Source organism: Triticum urartu, chromosome 5, assembly GCF_003073215.2.
Source record: "Triticum urartu cultivar G1812 chromosome 5, Tu2.1, whole genome shotgun sequence".
Taxonomy (NCBI): Eukaryota; Viridiplantae; Streptophyta; class Magnoliopsida; order Poales; family Poaceae; genus Triticum; species Triticum urartu.
The window spans coordinates 272,668,703-272,677,263 of record NC_053026.1 but is presented as its reverse complement, the minus strand read 5'-3'; positions in this window follow the sequence as shown (position 1 = coordinate 272,677,263).

Here is an 8,561-nt window from a genome sequence, read left to right as displayed (position 1 = left end):
GTAAGTCTTCAAGGTAGACTCCCAAACCTTCACAGACTTCGTTCACTGGCAATCCACAATTTCTCTTGGATGCTCAGAACGCGACGCCTAACCGTCTGGAGGATGCACAGTCCTCAAGTGTAATAAGTCTTCAAATCACACAGACACGAAGACTTAAGTGATGCCCAATTTACTCTGGCTCTGGGTGGTTAGGGCTTTTCTCCTCACTAGGAATTTTTCTTTCAAAGGCTTCGAGGTGGGTTGCTCTCAAATGACAAAAGCCGTGCGCTGAAATCTAAGCAGCCCCCAGTTTATGGTTGTGGGGGTGGACTATTTATAGCCACTTGGCAGCCCGACCTGATCTGTCCGAAATGACCCTGGGTCACTAAGCAACTGACACGTGTACCAACGGTCGAATTTTGAATTCACACGGCAACTTTACTTGGGCTGCAAGTAAAGCTGACTTGTCTGACTCTGGACAAGATTTTCTCTCAAAGTCTTCGATCGAAGACATAGGATTTGAATTAGGCATCACTACAGTCATTCTGACTGGTTCTTTTGGACCCCACTTAACAGTACGGTGATTCCTATGACACTACATAAATGAAATAAAACTACGAAGGATCTAAGTCTTCGAGTTCAATAAGCTTCAGAGGGAGTCTTCTCATGTCATTGTCTTCAATATGAATATCTTCATAAACCACCATTGTCTTCAATGTCTTGGTACATTTTTACGGGTCATCTCTGGTAATAAAACCGAATCAATGAGAGACTTCTACCTGTGTTTGCCTGCAATTCTCACAAACACGTTAGTCCCTCAACTAGGTTTGTCGTCAATACTCCAAAACCAACTAGGGGTGGCACTAGATGCACTTACACTTTGTTATTCATCTAAGCATGGAAAATAGATCATCACATTTCACTGTATATTCATGCTGATCTCTTACGGGTCTTGTTCAGGCGTTAGCGTTGTTCCATAGTTCAGCTAAGATACTTGTTCTTTAGGCAACACTGTTCCACAGTTATCATCCATCAGCCAATGCTATCCCACAGGCTGGTGATTATGGTATTATACCACTTCTAGTATTTCCTATGTTGTTCTTTAATACTTTTGTGTGCCATCTAGTTAATCTCGAGTACAAACAATACATATTCTATAGCTTTCATCTGTGTTCTGCCTTTAGTTTATGAGACCTGTAGCTGCTAATTAACCCCAGTCCTACTATTTATGTCGTCTCCTACAGGCACTCATTACATAAATCTAACTACTAGTTGTCTTCCATGCATGTCAGATATAATTGCACACACTGATATATCCACAAGAACCTCACGGGGCAATGTAAAGGCCAATAAACTTGATGTCAGTGATACCCAATATGATGGAACATGTAAAGGCAGTTCTTCAGAAGACTTGCAGAAAGATGATGAATCCTCTTCACCCCACAAGGTCCTGCTCTAACTTGGCCTGTGATATGGGTACAACATGCATATAATGTCCTCGAGTGTATCTACTCTGTTGCAATGCCATGTGCTTAGCATGCTAATCATGCATGTAAATATGTCATGCCTTCCTGTTTTTCAGTACCTATTCCGTTCATGATAACATGTTTTCAAATTCAAGTACTGTCATTCTACTCTATCGCAATGCCATCTGCTTAATTTGGACATCATGCTTCTGAATATCTTATGCATTGTTTTTCATCAGTATGTACTTCATCTGTCTACCATACCATGTTTTTTTACATTGAACTGTTGTTCTAGTGCTCTGTTGCAATGCCATCTTATTTTCCCAATCATACACGTGTATGTTGCCTTAGTTATTTCTGTACGTATTCCGCTAGCATACAGTTTTACATTCAACTAGTGTTTTTTTTGCTGTGTTGTCCTATCGTATCCCTAGCTTTTACACCATACTCCCTCTGTCCGGATTACATGTTGCCGAAATGGATAAAAAAGGATGTATCTAGAACTGAAATACGCCTAGACCCATCCATTTTCTATTCTTCAGTACCTATTCCATCTCTCTGCTGCCGCATGTTTTATAATTAAAGCACCATTCTTCTATACAAGGCATGCAAGGGGAAGACGACTATGTTAGAATCTGAAGGGTTACAAACAAGGCCTTTGCAAAAGATCAAAACGCCAGGAGATAATAAACAAACTCCAGTTTTTATAGATACTGCTCCAGCACAGAGAAACCCAACTCCTACTGATAATAAGCAGATTCCAGTGGCCACAGAACTAGTCCGCTCCAGTCCAGCAAAAATATGTCAACTCAATTCTAAGAAGCGTATGAGTATCCTTGCATCATGAAATTTTATAGCATGCTGATCATATTGTCTACATGTTTCTTACCCATCTCTCTTTTAGAAAATAAGCTTAACAGATAGAAGATTTTCTGCAGTGGTATCGTTTATGGGGAAAGATTCTTGCAGGAATTCTCTGTGCTCCAATGTAGATGTAAGTACCTGTTGTATATCACTATATTTTACATCAGCATGTATTTTGTTAATCGGCGTGAATCCAACCTTTATCTGATCTAAATTTAGTTGTAGCAAAATGTATGATTAAAGGCCACAATGTTGATTTTTGCAAGGAAAATTGTCTGGTAGTTTTGCATCCGGAGCTGCATGAGTGTACTATCGCATACAACTTGGTTTGAATACTTTGGTTCTGCAGTGGGTTTTTTAGTGTTTTTTTACTGTGTTGTCCTGTCGCATCCCTAGTTCCTACATCATACTCCCTCCGTCCAGATTAAATGTCGCATAAATGGATAAAACTGGATGTATCTAGAACTGAAATACGCCTAGACCCATCCATTTATTTCCGGATGGAGTGAATACATGTCAATATGTCATGCCTTTCTATTCTTCAGTACCTATTCCATCTCTGCTGTAGCATGTTTTATAACTGAATCACCATTCTTCTATATAAGGCATGCAAGGGGAAGACGGCTATGTTAGAATCTGAAGGGTTACAAAGCAGGTCTTTGCAAAAGATCCAAACGCCAGGAGATAATAAACCAACTCCATTTTTCATAGATACTGCTCCAGCACAGAGAAACCCAACTCCCACTGATAATAAGCAGATTCCAGTGGCCAAAGAACTAGTCTGCTCCAGTCCAGCAAAAGAATGTCAACTCCAATCTAAGAATCGTGTGCGTATCCTTGCATCATGAAATTTTATAGCATTCTGATCATATTTTCTACATGTTTCTTACCTGTCTCTCTTTTAGAAAATAAGGTTAAACGATACAAGACTTCCTCCATTGGGAAAGTATTAGAGGAAAATATCTTGCGGGAATTCTCTGTGCTCCAGTGCTGATGTAAGTACCTGTTGTATATCACTATATTTTTACATCAGCATGTATTTTGTTAATCGGCGTGAATCTAACCTTTATCTGATCTAAAATTAGTTGTAGCAAAATGTTAAAGGCGCCAATGTGGATTTTTGTAAGGAAAACTGCCTGGTAGTTTTGCGTACTGAGCTGCATGAATGTGCTATCTCATATCACGCACATTCCTGAATTGTAGTGCTTCTCTGGTTGCCCATTCATTCATTGTGTCAATGTTGCTTTCGTACTACCTTACCTGGCTGATGATAGCTTTGCCATATTGTGTTAATTTGGTGTAGGCTAGTTGCCCAAACGTTCGTTGTGTCAATGTTGCTTTCCTATTATCTGACTTGGCCAATGATAGCAATGCTCGTGTGTTAATTTTGTGTAGGCCGCTGAAGTTAAGAAGACAAACTCTGAAAACATCAAGGCAACCCCATTGTTTCTTCCAGTAAATATAGGCCAGGTAATATGGAAATAACTCATGATTAATCTGTTTGGTTCCTAAGGGAGTCCTGGATTAGGGGGTCTCCGGACAGCCGGACTATATCCTTTGGCCGGACTGTTGGACTATGAAGATACAAGATTGAAGACTTCGTCTCGTGTCCGGATGGGACTCTACTTGGCGTGGAAGGCAAGCTAGGCAATACGGATATGTATATCTCCTCCTTTATAACCGACCTTGTGTAACCCTAGCCCCCTCTGGTGTCTATATAAACCGAAGGGTTTTAGTCCGTAGGACAATATACAATCATACCATAGGCTAGCTTCTAGGGTTTAGCCTCTCCGATCTCGTGGTAGATCAACTCTTGTAATACTCATATCATCAAGAATAAATCAAGCAGGACGTAGGGTTTTACCTCCATCAAGAGGGCCCGAACCTGGGTAAAACATCGTGTCCCCTGCCTCTTGTTACCATCCGCCTTAGATGCAAAGTTCGGGACCCCCTACCCGAGATCCGCCGGTTTTGACACCGACATTGGTGCTTTCATTGAGAGTTCCTCTGTGTTGTCGCCGTTAGGCTTGATGGCTCCTACTATCATCGATAGCGATGCAGTCCAGGGTGAGACTTTTCTCCCCGGTCAGATCTTTGTGTTCGGCGGCTTCGCACTGCGGGCCAACTCGCTTGGCCATATGGAGCGGATCAAAAGTTACGCCCCTGGCCACCAGGTCAGGTTTGGAAGCTTAAATTACACGGCCGATATCCGCGGAGACTTGATCTTCGACGGATTCGAGCCCCTGCCTTGTGCGCCATGCGGTCACGATAAGTACGATTTAGCCCTACCATCGGACCGTATTCAGGAGATCGCACCGGCAGCCGCTCTGAGCCTCAATTCGGAGCCAGTTGCACCATCCATGGACGGGTGGATAGACCCCGCCACGGAGGCCGTATCCTCTGCGGCGATCGAGCCAAATATCGACCTTACCCTTCACGAGAGCCGTGTTGCCAAACTGTCGGATCCTTCTCCGGCCACAGACTCCGAACCGCCTGCGCCCGTTCCTATCGAATCCAATTGGGCGCCGATCATGGAGTTTACCTCCGTGGATATTTTTCAGCACTCGCCCTTTGGCGACATACTGAACTCATTAAGGTATCTCTCCTTGTCAGGAGGATCCTAGCCGAACTATGTCCGGCAGGATTGGGATGCGGATGACGAAGAAATTCGCCGCCCACCCACCACCCACTTAGTAGCCACTGTCGACGACTTAACCAACATGCTCGACTTCGACTCCGAAGACATCGACGGTATGGACGATGATGCGGGAGACGAAGAGGAACCACTGCCCATAGGGCACTGGACAACCACCTCATCATATGATATATACATGGTGGACACACCCAAAGAAGGCAATGGCGACGAGACAACGGAGGATGACCCCTCCAAGAAGCAACCCAAGCCCTGGCGTCAGCGGCGCCACTCTAAGTCCCGCCAAGGCAAAAGTGGTGATAACGGCACCAGAGATAATAGCACTCCGAACAGTGCCGAAGACGGAAACAATCCCCTCTAGCAAGATTTAGGGCAGGAGGATGGAGAGGCCAGCCCTCCAGAGAGAGCGGCAGATGGAGAGGCGGAGGATGATAATTACATGCCTCCCTCCGAAGACAAGGCAAGCCTCGACGATGACGAATTCGTCGTGCCAGAGGATCCCGTCGAACAAGAGCGCTTTTAAGCGCCGGCTTATAGTAGAGACAAATAGCCTTAAGAAAAAGCAGCAGCAGCTTCAAGCTGATCAAGATTTGCTAGCTGACAGATGGACTGAAGTCCTGGCAGTCGAAGAATATAAACTTGAACGCCCCTCCAAGAGTTACCCAAAGTGCAGGTTGCTACCCCGACTGGAGGAGGAAGCACCGAAACCCACATCCCCGGTGTATGACGCAGCTGATCAGCCACCTCGTGGTCGCGACAGAGAGGCATTCCAGCCAAAAACTCAGCTCGCATCCCCACGCCATTCAAATAAAAAGGCATGGGGAAATACGCCTGACCTGCGAGATGTACTGGAGGACAAAGCAAAACATGCAAGATCGATCTACGGATCACGAGGGCGCGCCACTATGCGAGACGATAATCGTCACGCCGGATATGGTAAAAGTAAGTCCAGTCGGGCCGAACACAGTGGGCAAGACTCATTTGAGCTGCGTCGCGATATAGCCCAGTACAGAGGCGCCGGACACCCCTTATGCTTCACAGACGAAGTAATGGATCATCAAATCCCAGAGGGTTTCAAACCCGTAAATATAGAATCATACGATGGCACAACAGATCCTGCGGTATGGATCGAGGATTTCCTCCTGCACATCCACATGGACCGTGGTGATGACCTACACGCCATCAAATACCTCCCACTCAAGCTCAAAGGACCAGATCGGAATTGTCTCAACAGCTTGCCAACAGAGTCCATTGGCTGTTGGGAAGATCTGGAAGCCGCATTCCTCGACAACTTTTAGGGCACTTATGTGCAACCACCAGATGCTGATGACTTGAGCCACATAATTCAGCAGCCAAAGGAATCGGCCAGGCAATTCTGGACACGGTTCCTAACAAAGAAAAATCAAATCGTCGACTGTCCGGATGCAGAGGCCCTAGCAGCTTTTAAGCACAACATCCACGATGAGTGGCTCGCCTGGCACCTTGGCCAGGAAAAGCCGAAATCTATGGCAGCCCTCACGACACTCATGACCCGCTTTTGTGTGGGAGAAGACAGCTGGCTGGCTCGTAGCAATAACATATCAAAGAACCATGGTACTTCAGATACCAAGGACGGCAACGGCAGGCCACGTCGCAACAAACATAAGCACCGCATTAACAGTGATAATACCGAGGATACGGTAGTCAATGCCGGATTCAAAGGCTCTAAACCCGGTCAGCGGAAAAAGCCATTCAAAAGAAGCACTCCAGGCCCGTCCAGTTTGGACCGTATACTCGATCGCTCGTGCCAAATACACGGCACCCCCGACAAGCCAACCAACCACACCAACAGGGATTGTTGGGTGTTCAAGCAGGCCGGCAAGATAAATGCCGAAAACAACGATAAGGGGTCACATACCGATGACGAGAAGGAGCCCTGGCAGCCGAACACCAGAGGACAGAAGAGGTTCCCCCCATAAGTGCGGATGGTGAACATGATATACGCAACCCACATCCCCAAGAGGGAGAGGAAGCATGCGCTCAGGGACGTATATGTGTTGGAGCCGGTCGCCCCAAAGTTCAACCCATGGTCTTCTTGCCCGATCACCTTCGACCGCAGGGACCACCCGACTAGTATCCGTCATGGCGGATTCGCCGCATTGGTCTTAGACCCAATCATTGACGGGTTTCACCTCACTCGAGTCCTTATGGATGGCGGCAGCAGCCTGAACCTGCTTTATCAGGACACAGTGCGCAAAATGGGTATAGACCCCTTAAGGATCAAACCCACTAAAACGACCTTTAAAGGCGTCATACCAGGTGTAGAGGCCCATTGCACAGGCTCAGTAACACCGGAGGTGGTCTTCGGATCTCCGGATAACTTCTGAAGCGAAGAGTTAATCTTCGACATAGTCCCATTCCGAAGTGGCTACCATGCACTACTCGGGCGAATCGCATTTCCAAGATACAATGCGGTACCACATTATGCATATCTCAAGCTCAAGATGCCAGGACCTCGGGGGGTCATCACAGTCAATGGAAACACAGAGCGCTCTCTCCGCACGGAGGATCACACTGCAGCCCTCGCAGCAGAAGCGCAAAGCAGCCTCTTAAGGCAATCCACTAGTTCAGCGATTAAGGACCCGGACACCTTCAAGCGCGCCTGGAGTAATCGGCAACAGGACCGCCAGGCACGTTCCGAGCTCGCATAGCAATGCGGCCCCCACCCCGGTCACAGCCAAACGGAGAAATTTGTGCCATGCGTACATAATTATGCATTAAAAATACCATGGACACAGGCGAGGAGGGGGGCACTACTGCGGCACGCTCCAAGTCGCGGCTTAAACCGCACTAGGGGCTTCCTACTTTATTATTTTTCTCTTTCAGGACTTTAATCTCTGGAAACCCTGTCCAGCAGCATGCTTGCCGAACACATGATGCAGCAACCAAGGAGGCAGAAAGCTCCGTCACACCATGGAACTCCCAGGTGGATTACGATAACGAGTGAAATATTTTCTTTAATACTATTCCTCAGCTTGCCCTTGGAAGGGACATGTCAAACAGTCCTACTTTTTGCTTATCACACTACTTGTGTCATTCTGCTTTAATGCACCTTTTTGAATAAACAATGCATAGCATTAAGACTATTATTGCATTCTTCCTTTCTATATATATATATGTTCATTCATGACATCTAGGACCCGTATACTCTGGTACGGCCAATATGCTAGGGGCTTAAGCATACCCCATAATACGGCGTGAGAAGTCCGAACACTTTCGACAGTGCGGCACCCCGAACTTATAGCATTATATGCATCAGCTCCGAATCATGTCTTGGGTAAATAGTTGGGTTTGCCCGGCTCCCATGTTTTGGTACCTTACGTTCTGCTATATCGGCTAAGGTAGCACTGGGAGAACTACTGCAATTGTGCCCCGGTTCTTCTGGGCTAAGCACCTCAGTAGAGAAAGCTAAAACTGACTGTCATGATAAGGCGATAGACTGGTCGCTGTTCGAGAGGTATCGAGTCCCTAAATACTTATGCCGCTTAGAGCGAGGAGTCGGCCCTGTCCGGCTTAAGGCGTGTATCGCGCCCCGAATTCGGCCTTCTAAATACTAGGGG